Source organism: Tinamus guttatus, unplaced genomic scaffold, assembly GCF_059628265.1.
Source record: "Tinamus guttatus ecotype Peru unplaced genomic scaffold, ASM5962826v1 Tinamus_guttatus_pri_ptg000465l, whole genome shotgun sequence".
NCBI lineage: Eukaryota > Metazoa > Chordata > Aves > Tinamiformes > Tinamidae > Tinamus > Tinamus guttatus.
In genome coordinates this window covers 9,512-29,147 of record NW_028288999.1, presented here as the reverse complement: position 1 = coordinate 29,147, position 19,636 = coordinate 9,512, and the positions used below count along the sequence as shown (strand labels likewise).

General features: G+C 46.7%; 1 pseudogene; it reads right to left on the bottom strand.

Moving 5' to 3' along the window:
- Positions 1-1,103: 1,103 nt before the first annotated feature.
- On the bottom strand, positions 1,104-5,639 carry LOC148593031 (sialic acid-binding Ig-like lectin 15 pseudogene; annotated as a pseudogene).
- Between the last annotated feature and the right edge of the window lie 13,997 nt (positions 5,640-19,636).

Below are 19,636 nucleotides of genomic sequence, written 5' to 3'. Positions count from 1 at the left end.
GCGCGCTGATACCTGCGTGCCTGACCCCCCGGTAGACCTCCCCAGCCACCCCTCAGCAGCCCCTTCCCCATCTGTGAGGCGCAGCTGATTAAGGTGTTTGGAGATCTCTTGGAGCAGTCGATCAGAGGGTCGACCTCTGGCAGGTTCCGGCGGCCGGCCTCGTGCCTCTTCTGCTGGAAGTGGCGGTGCTGTAGGCTGCACCCGCGGCTCGAGACTCTCAAGCAGCGTGGACGAACTTGGCTCTGATGGGGGTTCCACGGGCGGTGGTGGCGGAGGCTCCGATGGTTGACTAGACTGCAGCTGCTTTTCCTTCTCCATACTCTCGATCATTTCACGGGGGGAACTCCATGGCGTGGAAACAGCCCCACGACCTGGCGTGGCACATGCTAGGGCAGAATCGGCTACAGGCGGTTCTTCTCCCTGGAGCATCTGAGTTGCCACTGCCGCCATCTTCTTTTCAGCTTGCATGCACTTCAACTGATTCGTCACCTCACGCCAAGTGTGGCCCAACTCTTTGGCAGTTTTGCTGCCCTCCAGAGTGGCGTCCCATAATGAGTCCCCTATCTCACGCCACTCCGTCACACTAAAACAAGTTGTGGCTCTTTTAAATGTCCCTTTTCCCTAGCCCATTTAACCAGCTTGAACAGCTTTTTCATACTCACTGCTGCTTCTCTTTTTGCCAACAAATCCGGCAGCAGCTGCACCGCAGCTTCTCGCTCTATTCTTGCACGTGCAATCCGGGTCCTGGCTTCTTGCCCCCCCGATGCCGACTTTTCGTCCCGGGTCCCGGCTTCTTGCCCCCTGACGCCGACTTTCCGTGTGCGCGATCACAGCCGGCTTACCCGCTCCGGTCCACTTTCTTGGTCGGATCACTCGGTTGCATCCATGCTGTCGTTGTCCCTGTTCCGTTGTCCCTGTTCGGGCACCACTTGTTGCAACTTGGAGCGGGTCAGGAATGCCAGACAGCAACTTCATAGAAGTTGCTAAGCCGTATCCAAGGGCCCAACTGTAACAACCACACTGACATCTCGAGGCGGCTATGCTATCTCAAAGCTGTGCGCCTCAACAGGCCAGCCCCTCCCTCTCGTTTCGGCCTTGCCCGGTCAAGGACGGTCAAGGACACCCCCATGTCCCTGTCCTCCACAGGTTTGCCTCTTGCCTATTATATGGAGCTTTAACCCATTCCTCCTTTCATATTTGTCATGAATGTCTCTGGAGAGCTCCACTCGGCAGAAATACCTCTCGCTGTCGCTCCAGGTCAGGTTGTCGATCCTGATGGTGAGATCCTTGTGCCGTGGGTTGCCAAACAGTTTGTACTTGTTTTTGTAGCTGACAGCAATCTTGCTGAGCTCATCGGCACCTTGGGTGACGCACTTGAACACGACCATGCCGTTGTAAGGCTCCCTGATCTTCCAAATGGCAGTGAGGGTCTGGTCGATGGTTTTGTAGGGACGCATGAAGGTGCAGGGCAGAAAAGCCATCTTCCCAAATTCACCAGTAATGTCAGATGGGACCTGAATGGACCAGCCGCTGGTCTGCAGACCTGGAAGCAAAAAGAGACAATTTAGATGGGTTAACCTGGAGCGTTGCGCTAGGGGAGGGGGGGTTTGGGATCCTTTCTGCATCTGCTCTGTTCTTAGCCATAAAATGGGTGCTCTGTTGCTTTGGTGGGCCCTGTGCTGACTGATATTGGTGCTGAGGGCTTGCGGGGGATTGAACAGCCCAGTTCTGTGGTGTACTTAGCTACCCATCTTCGGCTGGACTAAGCGGGCTGTCTCTCCAGCTTGTGTTGGAAGCAGTTTGTTGTTTGAGCTGGCATCTTGCTTTGCAAGTGAACAGCAGCAACTTAAGTTGTGGTAATGCAGTCTTTTGCAGTCACCAGTCATTTCTTTTGTGCACTTGGAAGCAAGGAATTAAAAAAAAAAAAAAAGAAAAAGAAAAAGGAAAATTGACTGTGTCCAGAAATCCAGTGTTTGTCAGCAGTGCAATACAGTAAGTTTGCAGCCCCGTATTTGAGCCTCCAACAACATTCCTGTGTTGGAGGATTTGTTGTGCAAAACGGTTGTTACAGTAATTTCTGGAGAAGATTGTGATGTCTGATATTTCTAGTGCTTCCATCACACAGTGGCATCTTATCTGTAAGATATGAGAAGACCTAAATACTGACTCAAGAGATACTCATCTTATCAAGGCTGGTGTGAATAGGCAAGTTCCCTATGTCTCATCCCATGTGACATGCAGGAGGAAGGGAGCCCATGTTACCAGAACAGCTTATCATCATATGGACTCTAGCTGCCAGCGACTTCCCAGAAAGGCCTTGTCCTTTTGTCCCAACAGGGGAAATTTTGAGTTTTCCAGATAGTATGTTGCATAGACTTGGAATTTTACTCTCTGGGTGTGGAAGAATGGCCTGAAAAAGGGGAAACTTAGAGAAAAATTAGGGCCTAACTGAAGTTTTGGCATTACAAAAGCTTGCTTGGGGTGATACACAGTTGCCACTTCCAGGATGGCTGGTACTCACGGACTCAGCTCCTCCACACTTCCCTAGGCAACACGATCTGCCCTCCTCGCAGCTGCAAGGAGGAGTAAGGGAGGATGGAGTGGACTGAAGACACCGCGGCCAAACTCTGTTGCACTCCCTGTGCTGGGCTGCTGATAAGCCGCACAGTGGCTGTCTAATGGGAGATATACGATAACATGTCCGGTGCTGAGCCAGCAAAGGTGGCAAATCACTCCTTCGCATGAACTTTGTTTGAACCTTGCTCCTTATAAGCTCATTATAATGTCAAAACACACCTCCATCCCAAAAGTTACCCGCATCCTAGGTATGACCACTCCTCACTGAGCATGTGCTCTAGATTTTCACTTGACTGCACCTTTAAATGAAAGCGAGAAACTTTTTCCCCAATCAATAACAATATTAAGTATGACTCTACTCCACTAAAGTCAGGCAGAGCTTGTCACTCAAGCTCCACCTGAATGTAAAGAAAAGTATAAAAGGTGAACTAAGGCTGAAAAGGAGGGCGGGAAGAAACCATCGTAACTCTTCGGTCAGTCGACGGGCTGAGTCCCCTTTCCTCCCCTCAGACTGGAACGCCACCTGAGGAGACTAAGAAGGGAGAGGGAAGAATCCATCGTAAATTCTGGATCAGTAGATGCGCTGATCCCCCTTCCCTCCCCTCAGGAGGAGACTCCTCGAGAATGAGAGTCCTCTCCCATCTTCTGGGGTGAGTGATGATTGCACATTTGTACATCAGAGCTAGCGAAAAACCCCACGCTCTAGTAGAGAATTTCCTGTACTGGCATCCGAAACCTGCTTTGTAAATGTTGCATTTGAATAAATCCTGCTGTTTGTGAATTCGACTACTTGTTTGGAGGGAGGCGATCGAACCTATGGTTGACAGACTGTTCGTGAATCCGATACTGCCAGAGATGGGCATATAGCTAACACGATATTTGATATCTCCTTTCCCCCCACCACCACTACAGCTTTCAAGCTGCAACATTTCACACTAGGCCAAATCTGGCTACTGTGAATCCTCGCGCAGTTGGGGAGTTGAACGTTATTGCTGCCAGACTCAGTTTCACCATTTCTGTCTGATGATAAAAATAGTCTTCACTTCAACCAGTGCACCCTACCCTTGATGCAAATTTAGGGAAGTCCCTAAATTTCTCATCTCATTTTCATCCACCACTAACCACAAGCATTAACAAACAGCAGCTGCAGGAAGCCCTCACCTTTCTACATAGATACACATATCTACTGACTGTGTTGGTAGTTATAAACAGCTGTTACACCACACTGTGGCATCACAAATGTGTTTGGCTGCATTTATGTTTTCTAAAGCTTCCTTGATGGCTTCATTAAATCGACAATGTTCTCAGTAGCTGTGATGAGAACGCTTGGGAAAAATGCAGTGGCCACCAGTAAATAATTGCTGCCGATCCCTGGTCTGGCTGACTTCCCTGTGATTTGTGGGCATTTAGATGTCATGTTAATCATTACAAATATATTTGAAGATAAGGGCAATTCCTTATTCTTATATCTACACTCCATAACATTTGGCAAATTCCTCCATGACTTTGCAGTTAGTATTTACTGCATGCTTCACAGTGGATAGAGGCCAGTATAGGACCAATTAAGTTATTTATCTGGAATTGGTGGCAAGCCAGTATTTTAATCACTGGAATCTGGAGTGGAGCTGCCTTGTCATTTGCTAAAACAATATAGTTGACTTTTGCAGCCTGGGTAGTCTAACCTACAGGCTACATGGCCATGGGAACTCCATGAAGCTCATGGACTCAACACTAGGAACTGTCAGTAAATATGCAGAATGCTTTTGCTTTTCCAGTTTCTTTCATGTTCTTTATTTTGACACTACAGAATTAGCCCTTTTCCCTATTGATCAGCTCTCTGATTTCTTTCGGATCTTCCGGATCCTGCTCTTGCTCTGAGGGTTTCTCTGATCAGAGGCAGACTTGTGAGTACAGGGAATGAAGGGCTGACATCTCACTGTTCCCATTCCTGCCACTCTTGGCAGTGAGATGTGGTCAATAGTGGCTGCTTGACCATAGCCTGAATACTTCATTTGAGTTCTCAAGTGGGTCCGTGTAACCCCTTAATTCTGGAGGGCTGCAAATCATGTACTTTTCAGTGCATAATTTGCTTTCCTCAGTCACCTTTCTGGTCTGCATTTTTTTTTTTTGCTATTTTATTTTAAGCAAAGAGCATTCCATTAGCACATAAACATCCCCTCACCTGCTGCAGGAGAAATAATACTAAAAATAATTGCTTCTAGTATCTTCAGCTCCATGCATTTCTATAGAAACACTATCTGCCTGAAGACCTCAAATTATGAGTGGAGGGAATTGTCACCATTTAGTTGTAATTTCCTTGTCAAACTTTTGTTACATCTGTAAAGCTTTGACATGATGGGTCTTCTATGGCTTCCTTGTGCTATTTATGCAGCCTCTGTTCCTGGGATTGAAGGCCTCATAAGGAACAGAAGTTCATGGGCAAATAGGAGAACACCAGGTATCAAAAAGTAACCCATGAAAGAGTCTGTCAGGTAAATGCACCTGATTGATAGTTGTCAATGGAAAGGATTTGAGGTCACAAACCATGGCAGAAAGACCAAGAGCTGGAGACTACTATGGACACTGTTTGATAGTATTCTTAACCAAATGCAAATGATTTTAATGGAATTCAAGAACATAAACATGAGCGTAAATACTTGGTTATATTGGGCAAGTGTCATAGATTGCAAAATAATTTCTAGGAAGGTCAAACAGCGTTCCTGGATGATGGTCAAAATGCTGCACCCAACTGAAAGAAGAAAGTTAGATGAAGATGAATTCCCTCTACATTTTAAGAAAGGAAATAAAGACATCTGTGACAATTGTGGAGTCAAACTTCATGTTTTCCAGGATTGTCACAAGCGTCTGGAATGAGGAGCCTTTTAAGCAGCATGATGGATTGGACAATTCTTAGAGAAGTAGTTGTACCAGGCAATTCCACTGGCACTTCGAGTAGAGCTAGAAGAAAAGCTGTTATTAGACAGGGTATTGTAGCAAGTTCAGAACTCACCCTTCTTGAAGATACAAAGGAGGCACAGAAGAAAGAAACCAAACCTTTTCATGCTGCTTGACATTCCCCACAGAGATGTATCAGCAAACCAGAGCTGTCTCTGCTACGTCTGAGCTACTGATTTCTCAGTCACAAAAGTTTTTTTTCCAGGAATGGAAGAAGCTTTTTTTTTTCCCCCTCCTTGGAGGGAATGAGTTGATGAGTTGTCTGGCTGAGCCAGAACTGGATTCAGATATTAATAGTTTTGTGGTCAGTCATGTGCAAAATAGAAGGGAGGGAATTGAAGTGTTACCACTTTCCAGCCCAAGGAGGAGGAGCAAGAGGGGAGCTGCAGACTGGGGCTGTGAACTCCTGCTCCATGTGTGTGATGGGGCAAAAGGGACCAACTTTCAGGTGCTACAAAATGCCTCATCGGGAGGAAGTTCTGCTGAAGGAGATCAGCACTCTTCTTGCTTGAGGCAGTTTGTCTTCTTACATCTGGACTCTGCAGGTCAGGTGTACTCTACCCCTTGTACTTCCCAGTTGCTGTCGTCCCTAGCTGTAAAACACCTTTGGTGACCACTGTGCCCCAAACTGTTGTTGTCTGAGATGCTTTTGGAAATTATGTGGTCACTTCTCATCATGAGCATATCTCCTCTTTCTGCTGTCAGTGAGAAACATGTCCTGTAAGGCACAGCATACTTGTAGAGTAAATTCTGCTGGGCTCTCTCTGTATCTATACTGTCCTGTGTTTATTCCAGTGATTTTGGTCCTTGGGTTTTCTATTTCCAATCAACTCTTCCAGCCACCTGTCTAGAAGATACCTACTTTCTGTAAGCCTGGATGAGAATGGCTGTACACTCTATCACCGCTTTCTGGAATACACATTTCTGACCATCCACCAGGCTCACTGGATGAATTTGGTGGTGGATGTCATGCAGAGCGTCATGCAGACCATCATGCAGAGGTCCTGTCTGGTTCATAATTTGAGAACCAGCACTAAAGACTTGGGTAGAAACGCAGCAATCCTACGGGGCAAGAAACAGAGCACACCATTGATGTCTTCCCTAACTCCAATACCTTTCTGCTGGAGGCAGGAATTACGTGTATCCTGAATATCTTCAGCATTGTGAATATCTTCCATATCATGGATAGGGAACAGGGGCAGAGCCTCATTTGTGATCTCTCTCCTGTAGTGCCCCATGGTACCACGTTCTGCCCACATTCCCATGGCTGACAGATTGTGAGTCATTTTCCTCCTTGTTGTTACCCTGCCTCGGAAACAAGCTGAACTCCGGTTTCTACTCTGAATCTGTGTGCAAACACTCTATATTTTCCTCAGGGTTTAGCCATAGCAAACTTTGCTCTGCAGTTGGCTAACCTGCAGGGATCAGGGCTTATGACATGTTGCCCATGCTCCCCCAATCTCCTCTCCCCTTTAGTGATGCAAAGTTTAGTCTTGGGGCCTGTATTCCCGCTCTGGGCTCAGCCTGAGGATTGCTTATTTTTCTTCCAGGCCTCCTCTCCTCCTAGGTCACTGCAGGAGCCCAGTTGCCTCTGTCCTCCTAGGGACCAGGGTGGCTGCATCCCTGTGATTTCTGTCTGGACAGCAGCAGCTGCGCAGCCACTGGAGGGCTCCCATAGCTAATGTAATAGCTAAGAAGAAGCTGCTCTGTAACAAGCTCCTCTTTCCCTGGGCCCACAAACCACCTTCTTCCCTCCAACACCGCTGCCAGGGCTCCGCTTTGTGCCCTAGCTTGTGGGAGACCCCTATGAATAACACATACCACACTCAGCAGAGTAACCTGAGCATCCGAGTGGTAGAAACCAGGGGTGAGAGATCTGTGCTCTTAGTCCATCTCTGTTATACACCTTTACTGTCTAGCTTCACCCTTTTTCCATGTGTGCTAGGTTTAATTTTTGTCTATTTGTGCTGCAAACATGTTGAGCTTGTGGTTGCCTCTAAAGCACTGCACCATTCTTAGCACAGGGGGGTCTCACTTGTTGAAGTGAAGTCTATGCATAAAGTGTGTTGTACAGTGAGGCATAAAAGACCAATGGAAAGAATAGCTGAAGTTTACAGTTAATATGTACCTTTTCCTTTCTTAATGTTTTATTCTGGCATCTTCTAGACTAATACCAATAAACCTTGCCCATTCTGTAGGGGAAGCTGCATTTTACTTAAAGGGGGGCAAATGTTGTCATTTAGGGCCTGATCCAGGAGTGAAATGGTCAGAAAAAAATCCTGTTGCTTCCTAAAGCACTTGGAGTGCAGCCCATAATGACTGCACAGTGCTCAGAAATGCTTGGACCAAGGCAATAAACAGCTTGCTGAGCAGGTGTCAGGCCATTAACTTCAACGAAGGCAGACTGGGGGCATGAAGGGTACGTGGAAGATACAGCGGACAAGAAGTTTCTCAGCTCTTGGGTGGAAAAAATATCCCATCGTGCTAGTGGGGGTCCCCAGGGTAATGCGGAAGTATCAATCTTTTGAACTTTGCTGGCCTTTTGACTGATTTCCTTTTCAGGCCATGAGATAGCTATTAGTAATAAAATGTATTTCCCATACTTGAAAATACAGAGGTGAAAATCTTTGGCCAGTTTCTGGTCCGTGGCCAAAACCTCCTTATACTTGTTAATAACTTTCTGCTGCCTCCATGTGGACTCTCTATCTCATAGATACACTCTAATCTTTTCAAGGTTAGCGTTCTCTACTAAGGGAGCCAGGGATTCCACAGAGCAGCTGCAATCCCTGACAATTCCCCCTTTTTGTATTTGTGCTACAAAAATGGCACTAACGGTTTGCTGCAGGGCCCTTTGCAGCAGACTGATCAGGCAAGGTACCATTAATAACACAATTATAATAATTACCAAAATCAGCAAACCGGTTTTCACTAGAGATAGTAACCACCCAGACAGACCCCAGTTGCCAAACTTATTTAACCACTCCCATCCATCATCCACTTGCAGCGTGTGTACTCCGTCAGTTAGAGCAACTGTAGTCTTTGCCGCCCCCGAATCTGGATCTCTGGTCTCATTGATCCATTGCCAGCATAATATGCAGCAGTTGAAGCCCTTGTATTCGGCTCGTATGGATACCCGCCACCAATTGGTTTCTCTGCTGGAACTCCCACCAGACACGTAGAAAAGGGATTTTGAGGATCGCTGGTAGCCAGGCATATGGTGCTTTGAGTGATGGTGTTGGCTAGGGTTATCCAGACGTTGCTGCCAGTTCCTCGGGGAGGGGCTGGAGGCCAATCCCCTCCTCCATAACTTCCGAGGAGGAAAAGGGCAGTGACTGCAACGCAGGTAGCACGCACCGTGCTGGAACCCATCGCGGTCCACTCTCTGTGGAGACACAAGCATATCCCCTTCCCCAAGTTATGAGCTTGTGTGGCCCAGACCATTGGCCAGTAACCAAATCACAAACTTGCTCTGGTACCCGCTGTGGTACCTTTTCTGTTGTAGTCAAAGAGGAAAAATGCGAAAAAATGGGTGACAGAGTAGAGTTGTTAGGGAAGGAGAGAAAGTTAAGCACATATACAGCTTTGTCTAGTCTTGCCTGTGGGGACTCCCCCTGCATTCCCCCTTTTTGTTTTTGCACGAGGCGCTTCAGAGTGCCATGCAAGCGTTCAACGATGGCTTGGCCTGTAGGGGAATGGGGAATCCCAGTCATGTGGTGAACATCCCATTGATTTAGAAAACTCTGCACCTTTTTGGAAACATAGGCAGGACCATTGTCAGTTTTCACTGTTTGAGGAATACAGAGAGTTGCAAAGGCACGCTGAAAATGATGAATTACGTGTAAAGATTTCTCCCCTGCTTGGGCTGTAGCACAAGCAGCGTGGGAAAAAATCTATCAACAGAAACATGGACAAACTAAAGCCGTCCAAATTCAGAGATATGGGTGACATCCATTTGCCACAATTGTAATGCTTGTAGGCCTCTCGGGTTAACTCCATAGAAAACAGGAGTCTGCTGTCCTTGACAATCAGGGCAGGCAGCAACTATAGATCGTGCCGTGGATTGCGTCAAGCTAAATTGTCGACTCAGCGCCAAGCTGCCCTGGTGGAAAAAAAAGCGATGAGATAATAAAGCCTGCTGGTGTTTGTTAGGGAGTGGGCCCAAGGCCACACCAGACACAAGGGCATCAGCCCTAGCATTGCCCTCAGCGAAAAAGAAAAGAAAAAAAAAAAAAAAAAAAAAAAGGCAATGCAGTACGACTACAAATATGTAATATAACGCAGGGTTCAGTTCTCTGTTGTATTGTGGACCATAAGTCCAAAAGTATTGAAAACAGCGGGCACTGGTCAGTAAATGAAAGTCAAGTCTTGTCAAGGTCTGATCAAATTCAAGGACCCCATCAATTTTTGGACATCAGGAAGCGTTTGAACGTTAACACTAAGTCTGATGGGTTGTGGCGTCACTCACCGGGCAGTCACTGTAAGCCCTAAATATCTCCAGGGTTCAGTTCTTTGCACCTTCTCTGGTGCTATAACCAAGCCAAAATGCTGTAAGGATTGTCTGGCTACCTTTTCTAGATCGTTCAGCTGCTCCCTTTCCTGGGCTGCAAGCAAAATGTCATCCATGTAATGGTAACAATAATAGTCTGGAAATCGCTCCCGAACGGGAGATAAAGCTTGAGCAACAAACTATTGGCAAATTGTTGGCAAATTTTTCATACCTTGAGGTAACACCTTCCATTGATATCTTTTGGCTGGCTCAGAATGGTTTATAGGTAATACAGTAAAAGCAAATTTTTCCCTATCCTGAGGTGCTAATGGAATGGTAAAGAAACAGTCCTTCAGGTCTATTACCACAATATTCCAGTCCATAGGGATCATTGAGGGTGCAGGAAGGCCGGGCTGTAAAGCTCCCATGGTGGCCATGGCAGCATTTACCTGTCGTAGGTCATGTAAAAGTCGCCATTTGCCAGATTTCTTAATCACCAATACAGGGGTACTCCAAGGACTGTGAGAGGGTTCAATGTGCCCAGTCACAAGCTGTTCTGACACCAATTCTTGCAGGGCTTGCAACTTTTCCTCTGCTAGGGGCCACTGATCCACCCACACAGGCCTGTCAGTTAACCAGGTTAAAGCAAGTGTGGGTCGACGAACACCCTGCAACGCAGTGGCCCCCGTCAAAAATCCGTCGTAATCCTGACCCCCCATTGTCCTAAACAATCTCTTCCCCACAAGTTCAGGGGTGCAGAGGTTATGTATGGTTTGATCATTGCTGCTTGCCCTTCAGGATTGGTGATCAGCACAGGTACAAGAGACACGCCCCCCTGAGTGGATCCCCCCAGCCCTACTACACCCATTCCCGGTGTTCGTAATGGGCCAAGAAGACGGCCAGGAATGTTGAGAGATAATAGTCACATCAGCCCCAGTGTCCAACAAATCCATAATCTTCAACGTTGATGGTGAATAGGCTTTGTTGGAGACAGTACACGTCATTTGTGTCCTCTGCGCTGATACAGGTTGCAACCAGAAAACTTGAGGTGGACCCGTAAAGCCAAAACCTCCTTCTCGTCATTCCTTAAGTTCTGTGTGAGGAACACAGCTCAAAAAAGGCACAAGTTGAGCAACACGGGTACCTTTGGGAATGGTTACTGGGGGATAGGGAGTATACATAATTATCTGAAATCCACAGTCATTCTCCGTGACTCGTCACTCTTTTTGATGGGCCAGACAGGGTTATTCCAAGCTGTGGTAGTGGGTTTAAAATTCCAGTATCTGCTAGGCCTTTAATTGTCTGTGAAATGTCTTCATGCCCCCCAGAATCTTGTACTGCGTCATGGCCATCAATTTAGTTGTGGCATGAATCTGCGCAGGGGGCATTTTGAATTTTCTGACTAAAATTTTCTGGGTATTAATATAGTTCTTTCTTTGTTCCAAATCGGTACAAACCATCAGAAAGGTTCAAAGTCAGTCCCTTAAAAATATCAATTCCAATTATATATTCAGTGACAGGAATAATCATAACTGAATACAATCATTTTGGGAGGTTCTCTATTTTCATTTATATTTATGTTTGCACAGCTTCAATTTGGCTTCCTCCCCAAAAATTGCTTGGGATTTCCATATATTAAGGAGGCCTCCACTCCAGTAGCAACTGAGGCTTTTACAATCTGTAAGGACCGTTGCCGGTCCTTCCGTGCCCGTCGCACAAAGCTTGGCCATCACTTCATTCTTGTTTCCTATGCTGAAGTATTTCCCTAGTCTCTTTCCAAGGACACAAGTCAGAGTACGGCTCCCAGTCTTTCACTGGTGGTGGTGGTTGGGGGGGGGGGGGGGGGGGGTGCCGCAGTCCGAGTTATTCCTGGCTTTCCCGCTTTCAAATTCTGGACTTTCTTGTTGTGCTTATTCAGCCCTCTCTGCAGATATATATTACACAATAAAGATCTAAAGACCACACACACAAACAGCACAAACACAGTTTCTATCCAGTGGCACGACCTCACGTAGCTGTGCACTCCACTAGTGAGTTCCACTGTTTCAATTGCCGAATCCCATCCTTGTCGCCAATTAGGTTGCAAATGGGCTTGGGATTTGGCAATAATCACACAAAACAAGGTGGCTACGGTGAGCGTCTATTCAGGTGCAAGCACATCAAAGCACCAAAGTATGAATAATTACTCTTGAGGTAATACTTGCCAGCAGGATACTGAGACTGAACATCCTCTTGAGTTGGTGGATTAGAGGGTTGCTGACAGGCTCCTAACTCGGCAGGCGTCCCCACAGAGACAACGTGGGTCTCAGTGTTAGGAGCCTCGTTCCCTCCTCTCTCTGCACTGTCTTTTTATGCCCGGTGCATCCTGCCACATAGGGCCAGTACGTGCCAGCAGGCAGACCAGGGGGGCGGACAAACTCCGCCTTCAGTCATATAACCTTCCCTCCTGGATGCACAGGTGCGCATACCAGTAAGTGGTCCCAGTTGTCAATCTGAGGGTCCTGCCTTTCTCATCTTCCTCCCTCTTGGGTGTTTGACCTTCAAATTAGTTTAGAGGATGTTTGCAGTTAAGTTGGCTACAAGCCCGGTCGAGCAGCTGCCTTCAACTGCTTTCAGAGGAGGTCGGATGTGAACCTGGCTGAGCAGCCTCCTCCGTGCTCCTTATCACTCAGCCCGGGCAGGCAAACATCTTCTTTCTCAAGATCTGGATTCTATTTCACACAATAGTTTTATGACTCTACAGATCATACAAATTTCCACCTCCAATACATGCCACCCTGTGATCTGTAGAGGTCAATATATTGTAGCAAAGGATCTGAACAGATAACGTTTTCATAGCAGTTTCAACCATACCTCATGTCAGCATCATTATACAAAGGATACAACACATAATACAGGCAAACATAGCAAATAGAAATAATAGCCCTAATAATGGTTTCTGTCCTCACTTAAAGCATTACAATTCTCCAATCCCCACTTTAAAAGACGGATCAAATCCCCAAGCTGGATATCCTTACCCCTCCCAGATTTATCCAGGATATGCTGCATAACCAGCAGCACTCTACAAGTCCCAGTCCAGATCTTCTGGCAACGGGGGCACATCCTCCCCCATCTCTTTCTCAAGCTGTAACGTCAGGGATGGTGGTAAAAGCCTTTACTGGGGATCTCTTCATCATCTTCCTTTTCCTCCTCCTGAGGAGGAGGAGGAGGGGAGCACAGGTTTATTCAAAGCCTCCCACTCAGCCAGCTGCTGCACAGGTGTTTTATAGAGAGGGGGTGAGAGCTCATTAAGAGACTCCCACCGTTGCTGCACCTTTGCCTGCTCACTGGGCAAGGGATACTTATGACTCAGATCATCTTTATGGTCTGATGGCCCAGGGGCACCAGTAGAGCACTGTAAAGCATCCATTTGCTCCGTGACAGCCTCTACAGGAGGGGGACGCTGCCCCCGGCACCAAAACAACATTCGGTATAACGCATAGTCAGTAACTGTGATACCTCTGTGAACAAGCAAAGCTTTCCAAGTAGATAAGACTAGGGCTTCCTGCTTTGTCAAGTTTTGCCCCATGTCTGTGTATTTCTGCTCTCCGCGGCGCACCTTCGAGAGGTGTCAATCCCGTTCCCGGCGGCTCACCTTCACAAGGAGTCAAATCACAGGTCTGGACCAGGCAGCTTCCCTGCTGCTCTCAAGTTCCGCCGGGCTCTGCCACCACCGCCAGTCACCAGGCGATCCACTTCTTATTATCATGTCGGGGTCACCAGTTGTCGCAGTCGTGGTGGCCAAAAACACAAACAACTGGAGAAGATGCAACGCAAACTACGCTTTATTGTTTTCTAGGTACATTATTTATACCGAGCTCTCCTCGTCGTGGCTGCTGCTTATTGGTGAGGACTACAAAGGACAGTAGCTAGTGACAGAGTTATGATTGGACGATTCTTAGCTTGGCCAGTTTCTGCTCCGTGGCCAAACCCTCCTTAAACTTGTTAATAACTTTCTGCTGTCTCCGTGTGAACTCCCTATCTCATAGATACATTCTAATCTTTTCAAGGTTAGCGTTCTCTGCTAAGGGAGCCAGGGATTCCACAGATCAGCTGTAATCCCTGACAGTCCTCGTGCAGCGGTGTCTGTGCCTTTGCTGACAATGCACCCTCTTATGCAGGGACCAGACTGGAGCCATTTGTTCCCTCCCTCCGAGTCTTAATTCCAAGGTTTTCTACTTTAATTATTTCAGTGGCACATATAAGTCCTGCCCCTATTCCTTTGAGGATGCCAGTCTGCACATGTTCAATGCAAAAGCCTTATCTTTTGTTAAATCTGGCACCCTTCTCTGAAGAGATTGGGCCTGCAAAGTAGCTGGGAGGTGAATCCAAGAGGCTGGTGGAATTTTCCCTCTGACTGCTTTCTGCCAGCTGAGCCATGCTGAGTTTCTCAGGGAGCCACTGCGGTTCTCAGGACATTCTGCCAACCTCCCCTGTGTTCACTTGATCCTCACAGAACTGGAGGGAAAAACAAAGTACCTGCAGTGCAAGGAAAGTACATCGGGGTGGGGAGTGAATGAGGGATGGGGGTGCCTAACCAGGCAGCATTCCTGCAGGTGACACTGAGCCTGCTCGCTGGCACTCGGCGCCGCTCGGAACATGGTCGCTGTTGCATCAGGCTCCGGTGTGGAAACAGGCTTGGTCGTTCATTTATGGCTCGGGTTTCTTTTTATTCCCTTACAAAAGGGAGACTCTCCTGCCTGCCCTGTTGTTCCTGCAGTGCCTTGGGCTCTTCCATCAGCAAAGGTGCAATGGTGAATTTAAGGGCCATCAGCAAGGATCCTGGTGAGCCTTTGTTGCCTTTAGTGAAGTAAACTAAATAGAGTTAGATCCATCTTTAGATGTTTTTCCTCTAGCAGGCAATTGCTGTAGGAAAAATGAGGCTTGTGTCTTTCCGACTGCTGGCAGAGGATTGTGGATAAAAGAACAAATGCATAAGGAAACATTCCTCTGGTAAGGTGTCCACATATCTCCTGACTTTGTAGGTCACATCCATATGCTGAAACGAAGAATGGGTTTTATTTCTTTAAAATGGGACTTTCTGTCTTCACTGCTGGCTGTTCAAAGCATTTTGAGACATCCACTGATAAATGAGGGCTCAACTTTGCCTGTACCAAGACAGGTCAGAACCATAAGAAAGAAAGAATCATGATAACACCTGTGCCCACCTTCTCCAGGCAGCAGTAGAGTTTGGGTTAAGGCAACTTTTTATTACAGGCTTGCAGAATTTAGTGTGATCATCTAATCTCAGCACTGGGCTTGGTCATAAGTAGATGCACCTGACAATTCCTGCTTTGACTTGAAATGCCTGATGTTACCATCAGGTTACCAGACAGACAACTTAAAAGAGACCTTTGGCTGGACTGCTGCTTAAAGACACCAATGGAGAGTTTTAAGATTGAACACAGTGCTTTTCATGTCCAAGTGAGCTTGGGTCTCATTAACCTGTCCTTCCTCCCCACCTGGCAGTGCTATCATGCAAACAGTAATGCTGAATAGGGAGGGCTCTGCGCGTGATACAGCTTTTGTACAGGTACCCCCTTCATGTAGGGCCTTTCTGTAGTTTCAGTTGTGTCTGTGGAGTTTGGCAGGGCAGTCACTACTGGGTAGTTCGTGTCCCTTAGGCTGGTGAGCGCTGAAGCTCTGCACGGAGCGGATTCCTACACGTGATGTTGGGAGTTAATCTGAGGTAGTGGGAGAGGCAACTGGCAGCACAGAGACACTAACCCTGTCCTTTAGCCAGTTCCAAATGACATGTCTCATTAAAGGCAGTTAAAATGTCACAACAAAAGAAGTTCCTGGCCACCCTTCCTCCTGTACCGTGAAGGGAGCCTGCAGAGTTTTGTGTTCTGTATCTTTCCTTGTTGAATGAGCAAAACCGATCACTTAAGAGATGCTCCTTTAGTAGTGGATTTCAAAGCTCTTCCTTCAGATAGGAGCTGCATAGCCCTACTCCGTAGGTTGGGAAAGGAGCATGGATTGATTGAATTTAGGAGCACAGGATATCAGAAGCAGGTCCTGAACTTTCCCTTAATACGAAAGCCTCGGCCAGTGAAGCAATGGGACCAATGCATGGTCTGGGCTTGGATCATGTCTGTCATTTCATGTGACAGACTCAGGGCAAATTCAGAAGCACTTAATGCTCTGAGTCCTTACAGGCAGATTTGTAGCCTGGAATGGAAACCCTACTCTCAAAAACCTCTGGAAAATACCTCTCTACCTCTTGTTATCACTCACACTCTGCCTTGCCTGAGATCATTTATCCAGTCCCTCTAGGCTGAAGTTATGTTTAGTGTAGCATCTTCTGCAAGAAAATTATTCTATTTATTCTATTTATTTATTTGTATAGAGTCTGATAGTTCATAGCATTTCACTGACCCAAATGCAAAATCTAACTTTTATGTTGGTTTGTATTTAACAATACTGCCTTAAGCTGGCACGTGCCTGAAATGTGAATAAGGCCTGGACTGTTCAGCCTTTTTTCCCTCCTTCATCTACAGCCGTCAGCTGAATTTCTTCTCTTGGTATAATCTGCCGCTTTACAGCTCCAAAGGTGCTCTGACTACTCCTCAGCTCATGCAATGGTGCCAGCAAGAAGTTCTCTATTCTTTGTAGGCATCAAGACTCTGTGCTCACTCTTAAATATAGCACACATTTGAAAGGGATGACTTTCATGGGAAGGTTCAAAGGGCAGAGACCACTATGCCTTTTAATCTGATCTAGTATATAACTTTCATTATAACACAGATGATTTTCATCCATTTGCCCCTGAGCTGAGCTCCAGAACTTAACCTAGTACCAAGTTACCATATGTAGGAGGAGGAAGTGAGGCAGTACACTCAGGCCCTTCCTCACCACAGAGGGAAAATGTGGGAGGAAAGGTGAGTTGCAGAAGGGCTTCTCGAAGCCAAGCTGTTGAGGTGATAAATGAGGAATTATTGAGTGATGACTCTCTCCTGTGAACTGCATCCAGAAGCAATGTCCTTTGATAACCTTGATCTGATTGTCCTAGGATTGTCTGCATTGCAGTTAAATCTGCGATTGAGTCATAGGTAGAGCAATTATATTTTAAGGACATGAGTAGTTAGAGTATTATAGACACTTTTGCCTTTAAGGGTATTACTACCAATAGTTCGTATAGGTAGTTCATGGCCTACATGAAGGGCAAGCACTGTAGGTGCTGCTGAAAGAGGAGGCCTTCAGCTGATTTCTCAGAGAGGCTGGGGATACAAACTCAGTTCCTTTTCTTGCTAGAAGAAAAATTAGCTGAGATGAAGGCGGTGCTGTGGCAACTTTGCTTGCCTTGATGGGGTGGTTTGCCCCCCTAGGAGCCAGAGAGAATCATTTTCTGCTTTCTGTAGCAGGGGTTCTGTAAGAGGTGGTTTGGAGATGAGATTGGTGGGATTGCTATTTTATCTCATTTGGGGATGTTATTTTGGAGCTCTGTTTACTGAGAGAGGGTGTGAAATTTTGATAGGTGCAGACAAATGGGCTAAAAAGAGGATGTTGCTAAAATATTATTCCCGGGTGTTTGTTTCTTATTTACCATTGCCTCACAAGAGCTTTCTGATAGCCAATGGAATATTTAACAATAAGTGGCAAATTCCTTTCCAGGTTATCAAGTCACTGTTCTGCAATGTTCAGCAGTCCTTCAAATTAGAGCACTTGTCACATGTGTGTTGGTAGGTGCCCAAGGCTGGTGGTTTCTCTTTCTGTGTTGGTGCTGGGATCTGCTGGGTTGGCAAAAATGCCAGGAAGAGTCATGTGAGTTATAGCATGTAAAAGTACTTGCTTTTGCTTCATTGAGTCTTTAATAAAATAGAAGTGTTCCAAAACATCTCCTGCTAACACTTTCAGGTCTCTGTAACCTTTACTTAATTGCGCCATTGCCATAAGCTTGCCTGGCTCTTTAGATATCAAGTGAGATAAGGTCCCTGCCTAGGGGAGCTTGCACTCATTTAGCGTGGTGAATTATGACATTGACTCCTGGGATTAAGATCAGAGGCTGATAAAGTGCAGGAGAAGTGTTTCAGGGAGCGCATTGTTCATATCAGTTCTCACCACACGTGGGGCTGGAGCAAACAATCCACCAATTTGCACCACTCTACATCCTGCTCACAGCCATTGGGGGCAAGTGGCTACTGAACCACCACCGGAGCCTTGCTGAAAGCTTAGAGGCCATATTAGAAAGTCAGGTTGCACCAGAGGAGGGAAGCTGCTCAGCACACACAAGGTGAAGTCCGGGAAGCACAGCTGGAAAGTGGGATGAAGAAGAACTGGAACATTGGGTGAGGCAAAGATGTGGCAATGATCTGCAGCCCAGAAAGGCAGAAGTAAACCCGTTCTGGGATTTCCACAATCTCTTGGTTTGGGTGTGAGCTTGTCTGCGTATGTTTGAAAATCACTGTGCCTCGTCACAGCATGTCCTTAAGTACCTAAAAAATGATATGTATCTGGCCCTAGATTCCCCATGTTCTCATTTCTTGGCAGTAAGAGGAGTGTTTCTGCTTCTGATGGGGAGCTGGCTGGCTACCACCATTCATAGATAAGCTTTGAAGGAGTGGGCTGTAGGTGACTGTGCCATACAGAGGGATTTTGGTTTAGCACTTGGTGAAATAGAGCCAAGTTCCTGTAAGTGAAAGGCATTGCTTACCCTGAAGCAGAAAATTGTGTTGTAGAAAAATTAATCCATGATATGGGCAGGGAAGACAGGACAGAGATGTGCCTTCTCTGTGGTGTAATCACTTACTTGCCTGGCAGGCTTGACTGTTTTGAATAAATATTAGTTTCCCAGCCTTTGGGCCTTTTTCTCTTTGCATGTATAAATGCCTTTCAGTTATCCCCTGAATGCTTTTGGATGGATTCCCAGAAGAATTTACATTGTGGATGGCTTTGTCACATGCCCGAAAGCAGCTGTCTTGTCCAGCAGCAGTGTCTGGCTACCCCTCCTGCAGTCAGGAGAAATGCAGATATGTGTATTTGAGGAGCACATGGACAGTCCCACATGCATGGTCAGCAATGTTCAGATGCATTTCTTTCATTGCTTGTTCCCAGCTCCATCTAAAAGCACAGGCTCTTGCAAGTCTTGTGAGTAGCCATCATTCTTTGAAGGGACAATGGAACAAACGAACTTGCAAAACTCACCGCTGTGATTATTGGTTACATCGCAAATGGGCCGTCGGTTACCTCCTCAGCTCGATTATGTAAACCTGCAGCACCCAAGTTAGTGGCCTCCCCTGGGAGAATTGCTGTGATGGCAGCGTGCCTCTGCTGTGTGACTCCCATGCTGACATCCCTCCGCTCTTATCGAAGGCTTCCCAAGTCTTTGGCCTGTCATGGGCTGTGGCCTGGATGACACTGGTTCTGCCTGGTTGGTCCATGGGAGTCTTTTGGATTCCTGTTTGTTTGAAGAATTGCTGCTCTGGCAAGGAGCAAAATGCTTGTAGCTCTGATTTTAAGCTATACTGGAAAGCGGCTGATGGGTGGTTTGACTTGACCATTTGCCAAGATCTCAAAGGGATTTAAGTTGGAAGTATGAAGATTGCAGTCCCCTGAAAATGTCATTTCTTCTTTGGCACC